Here is a 19,383-nt window from a genome sequence, read left to right as displayed (position 1 = left end):
CACACACACATACTCTCTCTCTCTCTTTCTATTGGTTCTGTTTCTTTTGTTAGGATATCACTCATATTACCAGTTGTTAAGAAGCTAATTTTTCAGTGAGAGGATTCACATATTGATGATTAACTGTAACCTAACAGCATATGCATGTATTCTTTACACAGTAGTAGCTTGCTGAAAAGAATATGAATATGTGATGGGAAGTTTATCTTCTTAAAACAAAAAGCCATGGAATAATGAAAGTGAGGGAAGGGTTTTATATAGATCCAAGATCAATATTTTTCTTTATTTCAGTTAGGCTTTTTAATGTATTAAAAGCATACATTAGGTCTGTGTAGTGTGGGTTTTAAAAATAGGTTTTATATGTAATTTGAATGTGATTTGTAAAGCATAGACAGATGATACTTAGATAATTACATGGCATATTTATACATAGATGACAGACAGACAAAGATAGAGATAGAGGATGTTACTGTCTCTAAAATAGGTGATGTCAAACAGACACTAAAAAGCTATCATAGTGTAAAGAAATGGTTTTAGGTCACCTTATATATAGTGTGAGGCAATAGTTTGGTTCTAATATGAGACAAGAACAAATTATAAAACAAGTACAAAGTGTGATACAAATATTTAATATGTTAGGAACTTAGTCCTGTAGGAGTTCAGGGGTAAACAAAAAAGTTCAAATAAATGTGCAGGGTTGGGAAGTAGCCCCTTAAGAGTTCCACTGTCTTGACTGGAGGCATGAAATATGCTGCCTCTAACGTTAACTTGGAAACCACTCCTGCTGTGATTGTTCCTTAATGAACCAGCCCTTAAAAAGCTCAGCCCAGTGATTCACAATTGACTAGGAACCTGGTGGAGAATAGCCCCTCTAATTTTGTCTAAATTTAACAGCCACTAATTGCACTGTGAGACCCCCTTCCTTTGCTGATTACCTTTAAGTGCTCCATGAGATAAGGTGCTAATGAGATTTTCCTCCTTTCTTCCCTTTTTATTTTTTTTAAATAATTTTAACAGCACTATTAAGGATGATGCATTATGCAAGGCTGACTCCACTAACTCCAGTTTGTTCTCCGTATGTTTTCATACATGTGTGCAAGGTGATTTTGTTTTATGGCACATATCCTCAAGTGAGGATGCTGTATTTATATCATTAACTAACAAATTGCTTTTTTACAAGGCTTGGTTGTATGAGATTCGCTATTCCTTTCTGGTTATTTAGAGGCCCTTCAGGCTTACTTTTGGGATCTCATTACTTTTCTACCGTGCTTCAAAAAGAGATTAAAGACTCCTAACGGCTGTGAACATATACATAAACCTGAATATGTTATTCTTCTTCGAAAGAGAATAGGGAAAGAAAGTGGAGGTGTGTTGTTTGGGGGCAAATAAAAACATAATATATTTTGTTGCTGTGGGGATTATGGGACCTAATTTCACAATTAAACCCATGTGGATAATTTGCATCATTTATTGAACTTTTAAGAGCTTCTGGAACATAAGCAGTGGATGTCATAGAAAATGATTTTGATGTTATTTTCTTCATTATCAATTTATGAATGAATATACATCATGCTTCTGTTAAACATCATCTGAATTCCTCCCATGATGATGATGGTATTGGTTAACATTCAGTGAGCAATCACTATATCCCTAGAACTATGCTATGTAATTACACTCTTTATTTTAATTAATGCACAGAATAATCTCATGGGGTTAGCATCATTATCCCCATTTATGAAGAAACTGTAGTTCACCCATAAATGGAGAAGGGGAAGGTACCAATGGAAAGTTCTTCCTTAGTAGGGTATCTGTTCTTAACCTTTGGGAGGGGATGTAAAACAGAAAAATGGGAGACTTGGAGGTTTCTCCACTAGAAAACATTGATGAAGACTAAAGTCTGCTATTAAACCATCCATTTACATGTCAATAAGTCACAGTTCATTTGAAAGCAAACTTCATGGCAACCAATTACTGCATTGGTTGAGCAGTTGAGTTGGTTGAGTTCAATTCAGTACGAAGCATTTTCAGTGATTTCATTTTGCTCAGTTTTAGTGATCTGCAGTCTGTGGACCTGTGGCATCAGAACACCACATTGCATAATAGAATTACTTGCTCTGTAAAGGTGTATGAAGCAGTCTTTGATCTCAAGATGAATCTAGGAAATTATTGTTGAAGATCAGTTATTCAGTACTTACCATGGACTACTCTCTGTACTAAATTGTCTGGGTTTATTATCTCATTGATTAAGTAACTTCATATGATAATATCATCAACCCCTTTGCTGAAAGGGCTATATTTTTCTTCTCATTTCTCTCATGATTCACATTACACCCACAAAACCATATATCTGGAACATCTCTGTAATCCATTTCATGCTATCTCTTCTGATGTCATCCTGATTAAAGTCTCATAATATTCAGCTAGGTTGATGTATTAACATAATAGCTGCCTATTTTAAAAAATATGTTCAATTCTTACCTCACAGAATGTCCTTTTGCAAGGATTCTCTATATTCAGTCAAAAATGAGAAATCAAAAAAAAATGAAAAGAGAAATCAAAATGCATTTGAGGATTTTTGTAATGATTGAATGTGGGCCATAATGACTTTTTTTGTGATACTATATTTTATTTTATTTTTATTTTACATGTTTATCCCAGTTCTTTCTACCTCCCTCCCTCTTTTCCTCTCCGACCCTCTCCCCCCCCCCCCCGCGGCCACACCCACTCACTCCACATGTAGGGTGATGCTTTCCAGGAGGAATCTTTTAAATCTGTCAAGTCATTTGGAGTAGGGACTAGGCCTTCTCTCCTATCTCTAGGCTAATGGGGTATCTCTCCATGGGGAATGTATGGGGAATGTGCTCCCAAAGTCCTTTTGTGCACTAGGGATATAATATCTATTTCCACTATCAGAGGTCCCTTAGACTGCTCAGGCCTTCTAGCTGGGACACATGTTCCGGGGTTCTGAGTCAGTCCCATGCTGGATTCCCAGCTATCAGTCTGGGGGCCCATTAGCTCCTCCTTGTTCAGGTCAGCTGTCTCTATGTGTTTCTGTAGCCTGGTCTTGTCCTCCCTCTCTGCATCTAGATTCTAGCTCGGCTCAGTGTTTAATTGTGGGTGTTTGCTTCTGTTTTCATCAACTACTAGATGAGGGCTCTATGATGTTGGATAAGTTAGTTCTCGATCTCATTATCAGGGAAGGGCATTTATGGTAGCCATCATCTAGAGATGGCTCAGTTGTTAAAGGCTAGGCTCAGAACCAAAAACATAATGACTTTCTGTATGAATGTCAGCTAGGGCAGAAGTCAGAACCAGCTGGCCATTTCCTAATAGAAATTTAATGGAATTAGCTCAAATTGACTCTCTTATTTATGGTAGTACTATGATGAAATTATTACCTTATTTATTTATTAAATATTTATTTATATATTTATTTGAGACAGGTTTTCTCTGTGGCTTTGTAGCCTGTCTTGGAACTAGCTCTGTAGACCAGCTGGTCTCGAACTCACAAAGATCCACCTGCCTTTACCTCCTGATTGCTGGGACTAAAGGCACTTGCCACCAATGCCACCAATGCCCTGATGAAATTATTACTTTTATGTGAATCAAAATAATCATTCACGATTTCCAGGAAAATTATATGTGGACTATGCAAATTTTATTTCCTTAATGTTATATTCATAATGATGTATTCTATATGAAATCAATCACATTCAAATGACTCATTTTAGGCCTGGGACATCTCCTTTTACAGATCTGATTCTAGTGTTTGTCCTGTTCTTGCTTCTCCCTGCTTCATTTCCCTATATGTGAAGCACAGCCCATGCGTTAGAGGTTTCACCTCACATGAAATTGTCCACAAAATATTAACAAATCACTTTGATATTATGATTGTGTCATCAAATTAGACACTTACTAGAAATACATAATGGCAGAAATTGGATCCTAAGCTATTTTGTCATGTGGATCTATGAAGGAAAACATATTGGACCTGACATATTCTAAAGTATGAAACTCTCATTTTTAAGTTACCTGCTATTGAATTTTATTGTGAATGAGATAACAATGGATAGTAGCTTATTGCAGTAGCAGCACTGTATAAAGTTTATATTTTATATATTACTTTAATTTTTATATGGCTTACTTATATATTATCTCCTATTTTACATTCTACATAATATTATTATATATGGCTTACATACTAACCATTTTTGATAAGTATTTTCAGCTGAATGTTTAAAGTTTTATACTGTTTATTTTGCTTAATAGTTATTTCAGACTTTAATGAATCAAACCTAGTACTAAGAGTTTAGGCTTATGGCCCTGTTTACAAAATTCTTTTTTGCCCAGACTTGATTGATACTCATGTATCTTCAAACATTCAGTTTTTGCCTTTCAGTTTCCAAATTTTATCCTTTTATTTTATTTTTTGTATATTTTTTATTTTTTCTTATTTTACATATCGATCTGAGTTCCCTCTCCCTCCCTCCCATGTCCCCAACACCTTTTACCATCCCATCACCCCCTGACTCTACAGGGAGTGTGAGGCCTTCCAGGAGGGATCATCAAAATCTGTAAAAGCCACTTGTAGTAGGGTCTAGGTCCTCCCTCCTGCTTCTAAGCTAAGGGAGTATCCCTCCATGAGGCATATGCCCCCAAAGTTCTTTCATGCACCAGGAATGCACCCTGGTTCCACTGTCACAGGTCCCTTAGATTGCCCAGGCCTTCAAACTGAGGCCCCTGTTCAGAGGTTCCAAGTCAGTCCAATGCTGGTTTCCCAGCTGTCCGTATGGGGGTTCATGAGCTTCCCCTTGTTCAGCACAGCTGTCACTGTGGGTTTCTGTAGCCAGGTCTTGCTCCCAATTTCTTATCACTCCTCCCTTTATGCAAATAGATTCCAGGAGTTTGTCTTAGGTTTTAGCTGTGGGTGTCTGCTTCTGTTTCCATCAGCTACTAGATGAGGTCTCTATGATGGCATATAAGTTAATCATCAGTCTCATTATCAGGGAAGGGCATTTAAGTTATCCTTTCCTGTTATGATTTGCTTTCCACCAGCCTGGTTCCAGAGCTGTGCCAGCCCCAAATAACACACAGAGACACTGTATTAGATATAAAGATGTTAGCCTGTTACTAGCATTTCTTATTGGTTAGCTCTCTCTTAAATATTAACCCATTTCTATTCATCTAAGTATTTCCACGTGGTCTTATCTTACTGGAGAGAGAATCAAGACCTCTGCACTCCTGTTCCTACATTTTGAATCCTCCCTACTTCTTCCTCTCTCTTCCTAGTCTCCTAATTCCACCTATCTTGTTTCCTATTGGCCAGTAGTGCTTTATTCTTTATCCAATACTAGAAACATATTTACAGAATAGTATCTCCCATCATCTACTCTTTTCTGTCTAAATAAAAGAAGGGTTTTAACCTTAACATAACAACATATATATAACAAAACAGTTATCAAATAAGAATCATAGTTAACAATGTTAATCCATTAACATTTAGTAAGATTTAAAGAAAATATTTTTATCATCTATCTTATCTTTGTGAGCCTGAAGTCCTATATGTAACATTTATTTAATCCTAACTATAATCTTAACTATTAGTCTTCAATCCCATAAAAGACCATAGAATGATAATATATAAACTCTAGAAGTAACAGAGACAACTCATTGCCATGTCAGTCATCTGAAGTTCTTTTGTAATGTTCCATCTTCAGGCTACAGGAAATGTTAAAATGTCCATCTCTATTGGCAGTATGTCAGTGATTGTGCGTGTATGTGTGTGTGTGTGTGTGTGTGTGTGTGTGTCTGTGTGTCTGTGTGTGTCTGTGTGTGTGTGTCTGTCTTGTAGACTGCCTGACAGACTCTTTTATGAAGCAGGGACTCTGTGAATTAACAGTCACTTTTCTGTGAGTCCTGCATGTCCAGTTTATACAGTATAAAGTTAAACAATCCAGACAAGAGCAGTATCTTGCACAAATGGCTAGTCTTCCCAGATTGGATACAAAGTTTATAACGAGTTTCTTTGATGTCTATATTTCTTTCTGAAGCAGATGGTGTTGCCAGGAGCAGTTGTGCCTCACTGTTAAGAAAAACTCTAAAATGTTTTAAATGCCATATTCTGTAGGTCATTGAAAGGTTTGAAGAATGCCTATCCATCTCAAATATATCTCTGTATATCTCGAAAACCTAACTAACTTAACTATAAGTTTTAACTATTATAGGTAAAGCCTAATAAAATTTTGAGTATTATAGGTAACTATGTAAAATCTTTACTAAATAATACATTTTAAATGAACTATATAAACACAATACCTAAACAAGAGGAGAAATATACATATCACAAAATCAGCCTTAAATTTGTATCAATTAATGAAAGTCCATTTCAAAACAAAGTACTCATTTCTACCATAATCCCCCTTTTAGCATTAAAAAGAGATTGGTTGTGGTCATTAACTATTTCTAACCAAACCCATTTAAATGACAACAAATATTTATAGACAATATTTGGGAATTTGGGAGTCATTCTTTTCGAACTGCTTTCTGTTGGTAGGGGCTGTTGTCATGGGGGAGGATCCTAAAATGTAGAAATCCTGGCTGTAGTGTTCTGAGAAGCTGTCTTGTCCCAGCTGTTTTGAATGTTGGATTACCTGGGACACTGCTTCAGGGGGTCTTGTTTGATCAAACCATGTTAGTCTGGAAGGAATCCACAGCTTTTATTTCTTTCTTTTTTTTTTTTTGGAAACAAAAATAGAAATCCTTTTCCTAAGTAACCTATATTTGGACTTAAATTTTGGAATCAAAGCATTTTTAAAATATATAAATTGGAATAATTTAGCAGCATTGATAATCAAGTGTATTGCAGCAATTAACTTTTCCTCAGCAATTGAGCAACTTAAAGACATCATAGCATATAGTATCTAGACTCTGTGTGTGCTTTTCTTCTTTTTGTGGCTTTTTTATTATTCTACTTCTTTTACTTTTATTTTTTCATTTTTTGAGACAGGGTTTCTCTGTGTAACTTTGGCTGCCCTGCAATTCACTCTATACACCAGGTTTACTTTGAAATCACAGAGATTTGCTTGCCTCTGTCTCCAAAGTGCTGGTATTAAAGACATGTGCCACCAATGCCACAGCTACTCTCTATTTTTTTAAATCAGCTGCTCATACACACCATTGAATTGTTAGCAGCACTTGTTAAAAGCCATGCAGTTTTTTTGCTCTTATGGCCATGCTAACACATCCCCCATGGAGGGATAACTGCCTTAACCTAGAGAAGGAGAGAAGCCCTAGTCCCTACTTCACATGACATGTCAGATCTACATGACTCCAACTGTATGGCATTCCCCTACATACGGAATTAGGGTGGGGGGATGGGAGGGTAGGGTGGTAAGGGTGCATGTGAGAGGGCAAAGAGGGTAAAAGGTAGGGATGGTGGGAGGGAGGGAGGCAGGGAGGGAGAGGGAACTGGGATCAACATGTAAAATAATAAATTAAATAAAAAAAATTATTTGACTCCAAAATTTAAGTTTAAGGACAAGTTACTGGGGGAAAAGGATTTCTATTTTTGTTTCCACAGAAAATGAAAAGCTGTGGATTCCTTACAGACTAATGTGGTTTGATCAAGCCAGACTGCCTGAAACAGAGTACCAGATGATCCTACATTCAAAACAGCTGGACAAAGCAGACTTACAGACTACAGCCAGGATTTCTGCATCTTCTTAGCCTTGCAAGTGTCTGCTTGTCTCTAGCAAAACAAAGCCCAAATGAGAAAAATGCTGTTACTAAGAAGCCTTGCTTGTCTCTGTTCTTTTGTTTCTAAAGTCCTTTCTTAAACTTTTGTTAAGTTTTAAGTGAAAGGTCTTTGGTCTAAGTTGGGCACCTTTTTTTTTTCCCTGCCAGCCACGTCCTAGAGCAATGCCAGCCCCAAATAATACACAGAGTTGTATTAGATATAAAGCTGTTATCCACTGTTGCTCAGAATGTTAGTTGGGGTCATCCTTGTTGGTCTCTGAACATTTCTCTAGAGCCACTTTTCTCTTCAAACCTATAATGGCTTCCTTTATCATGGTATCTCATTTTTTTTCAGCTCTCATCTATTTAATCTATTTAATATTCCTTGTCCCACACATTTTCTTCTCTTTCCCTTCTCTTCTAACTCCCTCTCCACTCACTGTCCCCCCCACTTCCAATATGTTCCAGAAATCTTGTTCCTTCCCCCTTTTGTGAAGGACCTTATATGAATCTCTTAGAATCCTTCTTGTATCCTAGTTCTTCTGGTGGTGTGAATTATATGCTGGTGATCCTTTGCTCAATGTCTAAAATCCATATATGAGTAAGTATATACCATGTTCCTCTTTTTTGACTGGCTTACCTCACTCAGGGTGGTTTCTTCAAGTTCCATACATTTGCCTCCGAATTTCAAGATTCCATTGGCTTTTTTCCCACTGCATAATTTTCCATTGTGTAAATGTGCCACATCTTCTTTATACATTCTTCATTTGAGGGGAATCTAGGTTGCTTCCAGGTTCTTGCTTTTAGAAAATGGTTTGTGATATAAAGATCAACTTATCTATTTTTCATTTCATGGAAACCAATTTCTAAATTTCCATTTACTAAATGGTCATTCCTTTTGTGTGATTTCATATATGCTCATATCTCCTTATAAGCTTGCTCTTTTACTTCATTAGTAATGGCCTTATTATGTCTGTATTGAATTCTGATGAGTCTACTTGAAAAGTAACTGTCTTATCATGGACATTATTCTGTATCGATTAAATAGTTTTGTCAAGTTCAACAAACGCCACTCATTACTGCAAAGCAAGTAGTATTTGTCTTCACTAGATACAACAATCTTGGGAGAAGTTACATGTTTTACATATACCTAAACCAATTTTATATTTTTATTATTTAGAGTAATTTTGTTTTTTAAAATATGTAAATAATGTGCTGTGATTTTGGCCTAGTATCATAACTTCTTTTCTATCATAATTTCTGTGACAATGTTCTCTGATAAAAGCAAATTAAAGATACAAGGGTTTGTGTTCACTCAGAATCCATGCTAGATTCCATCATGGCAAGGATATAAATGTGTGAAACATTGAAGCAAATGATTGTATCCCATGTGCAACTAAGCGATATTGGGGGGTGAATGCTTTCTACTGCTCAGTTTCATTCTATACTTATATAGTCCAATATCCTAGCCACATTTAGGATAATATATATAAAAAGACCATTTTTCTTTCTTTTTAACTTAACATTGTATTCTGGCTCCTCACATTTATTTTACAAATCTGTAATGTTGGGTATTTCATTTTTTCTAGAATTTTACAAATTTAGTAGGGGGATGTAACCCTATATCACTTAGACACCATGCTCACCCCCAAAACTTAAGTATATATGTTGTTTCATTAAATTCTATTGATTAAATAAGTTTTAAAACCCGTTTTCATTATTCCCCTATTTGACATGTGTCAAAAAACTTTCTGTCACATTTTTACTTATTATATTTGAATTCAATTATCTTTGTGTTTCTTAAATTGTTGTACCTGTATTGAATTGCTAAAGATAGTTTTAAATAGATACAAGCTCTCATATATTCACTGATATAGCAACTTCTAAAGGAGAGGCACATTCCAGCTGATTTTCTGTCTAATTTCACTCTTCTGTGGGAGTTCCCCACAATTATGCATCAGTACAAGATGAAATGTAGTATAGATATAGGGGGAATGAAAAGCAGAATCATTAAAGTTCCTCCTCTCTGGGTGAAAGTGACCTTTTGTTTTCTTGAAAGCCTAAAAGGTAAGCATTCTAATTGTTTCTTTGAATCATAAGGTTCTAGAAAATATATTTGCAAGAAAGAAAAGCAATTAAATATTCCTGCTGAACCTACTGTTTATGTAAGAGGCCGTTTTTCTAGTATGGTACCTAAAGAATAAAGTCAAAATGAGAAATCGAGGTATATAATTATTTATCATTTCTTTTCAGTATTTTATCTTCTTTATTGGCTTTCATTTTTAAAAATACCATTCTCATATATGTAAATTTGGGAGCCCATTCACCAGGGAGTGATACCCTCTCATCCCAGATACATGGGGGAGAGCCTAGGCCCTCCTCCAAATTATGTGACAAACTTTGATAAACCGCCATGGAAGACCTCACCCTCCTTGGAGATTGGATGGGGTTTGGGATGGGGAGGTCAGTGGGGGGGGCTTGGTAGGATGGGAGGGAGAGGAAACTGGGATTGATATGTAAAATATGATTATTTCTAAATTAAAGAAAAAATAAAAAATATAGTTTATTGAAGAATTTTCCAAATTGAGTTTGTAGCCACATAACCTAAGAGGAGAAATAGACCCTCTGGTGCAATGAAAGAGTCTACTTAAATATCAATATAAAAATATTATTTCCTTCTATTTCCTCACTAATTTTCCAATTTCAGCTGACAGCACCATTAGAGTGATTTTGAATGATTGTAATGGCAGGATCCTATATACTGGACACACTAAAGGAGCATTGCCAAAACTTTTGCAGGGATGGAAATGCAGTAATCTACAAAGACACTCAGAAGGATACCCAAATTTCTCTTTAACATTTTGGGTCCCCAACAGATGTTTATTTATTGCTTCAAACACCTTCTAAAGTTAACTTCATTTTATTTTCTATACAGCATAAAATTTCCTTGGAAATCCAACCAAAGGAGCTTAATAAAATAGCCTAAAAGTCCAAGAATGACATGATATTGTATATGTATCTCTATCAAAGTGTGTGTGAAAGCATGAGTGTGAGAGCCTAAGAGTCCAGACAATATTTCAGATTTTCTGGAGCCGGAGTGATAGGCAGTTTCGAGCCATCCAGTGTTGGTGCTGGGAACTGAACTCGAATATGCTGCAAGAGCAATAGCTGCTCTTTCCCTCTGAGCCATTTCTCTTGCCCCAGGTTTTCCAACTTTGTAAAGTATCCTGCTTCAGGTATTCTGTTATAACAGTACAAACCAAGAATAGCATCAAAACTGATTACAGGTTTCTTCCTTTATTATACTTAAGTCACTTTGTAACTTTGAGGAAAATGACAGTTTAAAAGAACACTCCACATAAAAACTTGTGAAGATTTTGAGGAGAGGGACAGGAGCTGTATATTACCATTTTGTTCCTCACACATGGGTAGGAAAGTGTTTAAAGTAGGCATTCAAAAATACATATTGAATAACTAAATGAACTTAATATTTTAAAACTACATCAAAAATAGATGCAGACTTATTTAACAAGCTATATCATGATATGTGTGAGGATTATACACATTTGTGATTAACTTTGAGTTACCAATATTGTGTTGGTGTCACAGTAAATGAAGAAAACAAGCACTTTCTCTTGGAGTCATCTAATCAAGAGTGATTTCAGGTTTGAATTATATACTTCACATTCCCTGAATGCTCTGTTCCCTGACAGATGTATGATTCTGGCTCTGGCTTCCTTAAGGCTGTGTCTGTCACTGTCTGCTTTGTCTTTTGTATTAAACCCCCCAGGAGAGGGAGAAAGAGAGAGAGAGAGAGAGAGAGAGAGAGAGAGAGAGAGAGAGAGAGAGAGAGAGAGAGAGAGTTATGTATGTGGGTGGAGGGGTGTCCCTAACAAAGGATTTCACTATGGAATTCTTTACAAAACCTTTAACAAAATTTTACAAGGGATTGTGTAACAATCTCCAACTGATTGTAACTGACCCAGACAATAAATATCATTGTTTATTATCAAATATCCATAATGTTTGCTTTCAATCTTCATGGTAGATTTTAGGAAGTTGCTTTCAACTTCTGAATTTTGTGCTTTCAACAAATTATACACTTGCATTAATGTGGGTTAGCTCCATGGAAAAGTACATAATTTAATATTAGAGTATTGCATTTGATTTGGTTATAAAACTTGATTTCACTGGAAATCCAAGGCAAGTGAGGTTGGTTGTTACATTGTTCTCTGAAAGACATGTTAAACAAACATGCTGAGTATGCAGAAGGCTAGCAATCTTAAGTCTTAAGTGACCTCAAGCTGTGTCATTATTAACTCTGGCTATGAGATTCAAAAAGGTACTAGTCTCATAAGATATAATTGTAGAATATTGAATTTCCACAGATGCATTATGAAAACATGAAACAGAAATAATTTGCCCATGGGGTATTAAATAGTAATGATGAGATAGGTAACATGAGTCTTTTACCAAGTCTAGGCACATAATTCAGTTTTAAAACTATATGTGTTTTAACATCTTATTTTATCTTGAATTGAAACTGTTTTGAAAAAAAGAAAAATGTGTATCATTGCTTGGTGTTTTATTTGCACCTAAGCCCCCTAACATTATTTCAATAATTAAGGTTGTATATTAAATAAAGAGGTGATTGGTAAATAGAAAAACTCATGAGGGATTCACACATTTTTTTTTGGAAGCAGTGTTATTTTAAAATTGCTGAAAATTGCTGAAATTTTTTTTTGAGAAAGGATTTCTCTGTATTGCTTTGGGGTCTGTCCTGGAACTAGCTCTGTAGACCTGACTCCCTTGAACTCACAGAGCTCTGCCTGCCCCTGCCTCCCAAGTGCTAGGATTAAAGGTGAGTGCCACCAATGTCCAGCTAAGCTTTTCCATTTTTAAGCTGGGTTGTTTTGTACACTAGCCAACTCTAACCTAACCCTACTCTTAGCACTAAGTCTAAGCTATGCCTACCACTCACTCTGACCATTCCATTTGCAAGGCAGGTTATTGTGATACTAGCTACTGAGGTTACTAGCAATATCATCTCTAAAATTTATCTTCAGCTGGATAATAAAACCAACATATTAGAAGTATTACAGCACTAAGTCAGTTATGACTCTGAGGAGACTAGCAGAGTTAGAACATGTTGTTCCTGTGCAATTATACACCACAACTCCAACCCTCAAAATTCCAACACCAGCTTTACACATTGTGGCCAGGTAAACTCATTCACCTGATTTTGATAATTCACTAATTGTGGAACTTAAACCACTGGAGAGCTAAGTTCTCTGCTAAAGGATTGGATGGGTACTTACTTGGGTTGTTTTTTTATGTCTACTAACCTTACTTGTCAGTTTTGATTGATAGATGTTAGCCATTACTTATTCTCAGTACCAAAATAATAACTGAGGAAATAGGGGAAATCTACATTGGAGCAAATATGTTGAAGTCTCATCTCACTGCTGGCATAACAATATTTTGGTGTCTATGAGTATGGAGCCATAACAGCATTTCTTTAAGAAAGAGGTGAATCTCTAGACTGTTATATTCTTCTAATGGCACTGAACATGAATACTAAACATGAATCACAAAACAAGAAGCCATGCAAAACTTTGAACATCTATTGTACTCCATTCTGCCACTGAATTACCTTCATAAGTAGGTCACAAATCTATAGATAATTACCATTTCTGCTGTACACCTAACATTTGTAAAAATTTGTTGATGACAGTTCTTTTTGGCTTCTGAATATATTTTCTGACCTAAAATGAGGTATTTCACACATAATAGATGGTGTGTGCCCTATCACATAATGCTAGAAAAGTATGTCAGTCTTCAAGCTCAGATCGATATAGAGGATCACAGGTCCTTTCTAACAAGTAAAGCATTCTCTATAACTTCTATCAGCACAAATATTAGCACTCTGAACTACTCAGTATGAATCATTCAGAATGGTACGCACATTTTTATACACATGCAAGGCAATTAGTATCAGTTTCAGAAGGACTTTCTAAAGTGCCCAATTCATGTAACTTAATGATAGTATGTGTGAAGAGAGATGCCATTCTGTAAATATGTTTCTCTTATGGGTTAATGAATAAAACACTGTTGGCAAATAGGAAAGCAAGATAGGCCAGACTAGGAGACAAGGTGGAATCTGGGAGATATAGTAGGGGTCGAAATGTAGGACCAAGAGGAGTAGGAGGTCCGGATCCTTCCTTCAATAAGCTAAGACCATGTGGAAACACTTAGGTTAATATAAACTAATTGGTTAATATTTAAGATACACCCAAACAACAATAGACACTAGTAATAGGCCAACAGTTTTATAACTAATACAGCATTTCTGTGTGTTATATGGGACTGATGCGGCAGTGCGACAAGGCTAGCGGAAAAACTGATAGTAATGTGTGCATAGGTAAAGCAGCTTCATTTGCCATGGAAATATGCATTCTAAATTCATGAACATGTTATATACCTCCAGGAAAAGTAAATAATCAAGTATAAATTAGATAACTGTCTTCCAACACCTGGATTTAGAACGGGGCATCAGTCATGGCAGAATAATACTTCTAATGATGACTTGGCCTTAAATGTCTGCTCTGAGTCCAAGTTCATTTAAAGGTACTTACCTGAGTAGTGAAACTGTTGTATAACATGAATTTAAATGAGCTACAAGAAATTTCTATTTAATACATGCACATATGCACACCACACATATACACACAAAGTCAGAAATAACTCTTTATAGAAAAGCTATAAAAGAGTTGAGAGCCACAGTTATACATCTTTCATTCTATTGCTTGTCAGGTTAATGCATTACTAATAGTTAATATTTCTAGATAAAATACAAAGACTCTGTGAGTAAACGCACCTACCATCAAATATGACACTTGACTTTGTGCTCTGGGATCCACAAAATGAAAGAAGAGAACAGTCTTGGTAAAGTTGTCCTCTGACCTCAAGTTGTTCTGAATGCACTCAAAAAAAAAAAAAAAAAAAAAAAAAAAAAAACATAAGAAACAAACACCCCCTCAACATGCCTAAAATGAACCAGAAGAAAATAATTAATTTGGAAATATTTCATATTCATGGTTTATTCCTTATTGGAGATAGCTGACAGGAATGACTAGTGTAAAATTAATATTAATATGTTCCTTGGTCATTGCTACTAGGTTGATGGGATGGGTCATCTGGGAGACACTTGAAGGGCAATTACATTTCTAAGTCCAAAAGGCGCTGACATAATCAGAATGGGGCTGAGAGCTTAGAGTGAGCCCTGGCTTTTCATTAAGTCAGGTGCACTCACAGTCAAACAGAAGATGCTTTACACATCCTCAGTTCTCATCAGGGCACCCTGAAAAATGTTTCTTTCTCCACAAAAAATCAATTTAAAAAACTATTCAGTGACCACTTGCAAAATTCTGCTTTCAACATATTTATATATATAACATTACACTTCAAATGAGTATTTCTGACTCCTTGGGCTTCAGATGGCCTCATGCAGCTTATACAATATCAATGAAGCACACAGTTCAAAGAGATGAAAAAATGCACATATACACATCTGTTCATGAATAGGTGAGAGTTGGTGACAAATATATTTTGTAGATATTTGAAGGGAATTCAAGCAATAGCCATTGTTTTATGCTGAGTCTTTAATGCAAACACAATGCAGGGATTGGGGAAATCTATGTATTCAAAACCAATCATATATTTGTACTGTAAAATATATCAAATTTTCTCTATCAAACAAAATCACAGAAGGTCTATGAGCAAGTTCCCAGGCCCTTGCAAAACAATGCTTTTTCCAAGTGACTCCTTCACTCTGTGAGAAATTGGGTAACTGGGAAATTTAGGATTTGAAAAATTCACAAAATTCTTCTACACCTTTGACCACTTTAATCACAAACAATGAAAAATGAGTAGTTCTCAATATGTATTTATCTTTAAGAATAGTTGTATTTCAAGAATGATAATAAAGCTAAGACTCATTTATCATGAAGAAATGAAAGTTTCTTCCCCCCTTATACATGACTGTAAAGGATATTTCATTTTAAAGTTTGTCATTGTAAGTTGAAAGAATCTGTGTCTTATATTACTCATCTATTCAAAGAGATGAGAAGTCTGAGAGTATCTACATATTAGGGATGAACTGACGTTATCTATCAAGATAGCCACCCACAAACTTAGAAACTGGGATAGCTTAGTGACCAACACCTACAAAAGAAATAAAGGCGTAAAGGCTGTTGAGCTAAAATTTTTCCAGTTCTAAATTAAGCTGCATTTCTTTTTTTAAGAATGAGAAAATAAAACTAAAAGTTTTGTGTGTATCTATGTGCACATGTGTATGTTGACAGGTAGAGACATGAGAGTTTTGGAAAACTATGAAAAACTCTTCAATAGGGATTTCCAGAGCAAAATTCCAATGACAGAAGGGACATTCAGAAGTTTGAAAGATGGTTTGGGAAAGGTCCTGGTGTTTTCTCCCAAACAAATGGTCTGGTGGCTATGTGATCCCAATGGAAAACAAATCACTCACTTTGCAATCCTCTCTGTGTCCCATGGAGCCTCTGAAATCTGATATATTGCTCACATATATTGGAATACAAGTCTTGAGTTGGCCTGGTCTTCCATGCTTGACTTTTCTTCCTTTGCAGTTGTATTAGTCAATTCTGGCTGATATACCAAAATATCATGTAAGGAGTAATCGAAGCATCTGACCTTACTTTTGTCACAGTTCTTTAGGCTAAATGTCCATGGTAAATATGCTGGGAAATTTGGTTTCCACTGAGTACTCTCTTCCTTGCTAGCAGATAACTACCTTCTTGTAATGTCATGTGATCTTTCCTCTGTATACGCTCCATGTTCTACTAACTTCTCCATGTAATGAAAATAATAATACTGGATAAGAGTTCTAGCCTTCTGATCTCAAGTAGAGATAATGATTTATTTAAAGATCCGGTCCCCAAATATTGCCACAATATTAGTTGAGCTTCAACGTATGTACTTAGTTGGTGATCCATCTATATCTCCTCCTTCATTGTAGAATATTCTTTAACATTCTCTTGAGTTTCCATTCTATATTTTATTTCCCCCAAGTAGTTAATAATTGTTTATAATTAAATGATTAAATTTAGTGTATCTTTCCTACCTCTGTAAGTTTGCCTAATGCAAAAAGATTGGTAATATCACAGCAGACTCCATTTTCTCTATGACACCAAATAATACATATAGCTGAGAGCTTGCTTTACTGTAATTTGAACATTGTATAAGTTACTCTTGTTGCTTAGATTTAACATAAATGCTAGGTCTTATTTCATATTTGGTATGTATCTATAAACTTTTTCTGAGTTTGATTCATTCACATACTTCCCAAAGATGTTACTTTCATCATCTCTTCAGATATTCCTTCCCTTGATTCCACTTTTATTTGAAGGATGACTTGTGTAATTTTATGATTTTTGTCTTTCCAACCCTGCTAAAATTATACAAATAATCTGAATCATCACGTGTCTCTCTCAGACACCTGATTTTATTCTAGAATTGCTACATAACTGAAGAAAACAAGTCTTCTTGTGTAAGCAGTCATAAACTGTTCACAGTTGCTCAGTGAGGCATACATGGGTCTCATGAGAACCTCCCAGTGTATGATGAAATGGTCAAAGGCCCTGTATTGTGAAGATCTTACTCGGGTGACCATAGGTCTAAGTACTAGAGTGTAATGGCAATGGAATATGCAAAAGACACTCTGTCACAGGATTCTTCTTCAACATCTGGATCTTTCTTTATTTTCACTTCTTCAATATTTTTCTGAACTTTTGGAAGATGATATAATGACCCCTTTAGGGGCACATCTGTTTGAGGCTGAGAACTGCATTGATCTACGGGTATAAAAATAAGCATTAGAAGACAGTCTTGGATCTAGAGAGATGGTTCAGCATTTAAGGGCATTTAATGCCCTTACAGTTGTCCAAAGTTGTGCTCCAAACACCCAGATCATGAGGGTCACAGCAGCCTGTAGCTTAAACTCCAAGAGATCTGATGCTTTCTTCTGGAATCTTTGGGTATTCCCACAAAAGTGTGTAAACATGGAAACACAAACATACACATATAAATACATTAAAATAGATCTTAAAAACAAATAAGGAAGTATGATATCATGTTAATTTATCAAAATAATAGAAGTAGAATAGAAACAGTTTTAGGTTCTTAACCAGGTTTAAATACAAGGCATGAGTTCCTTCCTATGAAGTAAGACTCAAATCCAATCAGAAAGTAGTTGGTTGCTAACAGTGTAATCATGCCACACTATCACACTAGAGGGCAAAGAACTTTATATAGCAAGTGGGATTCACATCATGGCGGAACTGTTAATGGTTCATTTGCAGAGTATCATCTACTTCTATGAAAGCAGCCAGCAAGGAAGAATTTTCCAGCTAATATTCCACTTTACTTCTCAATGTCCTACCACCTAAATTTGTTATGTCTTCAGATCAGAAGACTGTGAGATTCTATTTCACCATAGTCAGTATGGCTAATAATGAAGAAATGGGCAAATCCTGGGATGATGTGGGGGAAAGAGAAACATTTAATCATTGTCAGTTGTTGGTGGGGAACAAACTAGTTTATCTACTATGAAGCTAAATGTAGAATTTTCTCAGAAAGCTAAACAGGGATCCAGCTATGTGACCACTAAACACCTACCCATAAGTTATATCTTACTAGAGAGACACTCATACATCTATGGTTATGTTGTTCTTTGCACAGCAGCCAGAAAATCCCAAAGTGCTAACTTTCTATCAACTACATAAGTGAACAATAAATTAATGGTACATGTATATACTAAAATTTTATTCAGTGACAAGGAAAATTTAAATTTTATGGTAAATGTATACAACTGGAAAAAGTATTGAATGGAGTTATCCAGCCCCAAACAAATATCCATTAAATGACCTCTCTTGTATGCATATAGATTTATTAATTTTATTTTCCATGTGAGTATTTTGTCTGTATCTTTGTCTGTGCTTTGAGCTCAAACACATCAGTAGGCATTGAATCCCCTGTAACTGGAGTTACAGGTGGTTGTGTGCTATTATTAAACTAAGGGCCTATATAAGAGCAACAAATACTCTTAACCACTGAGCTGTCTCTACAGTTCATAACTTTGAAGTCTTACACTAGTCTATCTATTTAAACTGAAATGCTTGCAAAGTCAGGAAACTAGAAGAGATTACTGAGCGGAAACTTAAGGGACAGAGAAAGAAGAACACATATGATATGAAAATGGAGAGAGGAATTCTCCAAAATACCACTGAGTTTATTTTGTGTTGCCCTTATACTGCTGGACATGGGACTAGCCTATTATTTGCATACATAAAAGTCTCTGTTAGGGAATACTATTTTTTTATTTACAGGTAGGTATCAATTGTTGATATCTTTTGATTTAGAGATGTGAGCTTGTGTTGACCTCCACTTTCAACATCAATACCCAATCAGGCTCAGACACACTGAAACAGTGTCTGTGGATCCCTAACCAATTTCAAGTATGATATATCCTCTGCACATGCCTTTGAATTGATGTGTTCAAACACTGAAAATGTCTAGGTTTTCTTTGTCATGATAACATCTTTTTAAAATGTTGAT

Source organism: Phodopus roborovskii, unplaced genomic scaffold (assembly GCF_943737965.1).
Source record: "Phodopus roborovskii unplaced genomic scaffold, PHOROB, whole genome shotgun sequence".
Taxonomy (NCBI): Eukaryota; Metazoa; Chordata; class Mammalia; order Rodentia; family Cricetidae; genus Phodopus; species Phodopus roborovskii.
Note: the sequence above shows the minus strand (reverse complement) of the source record.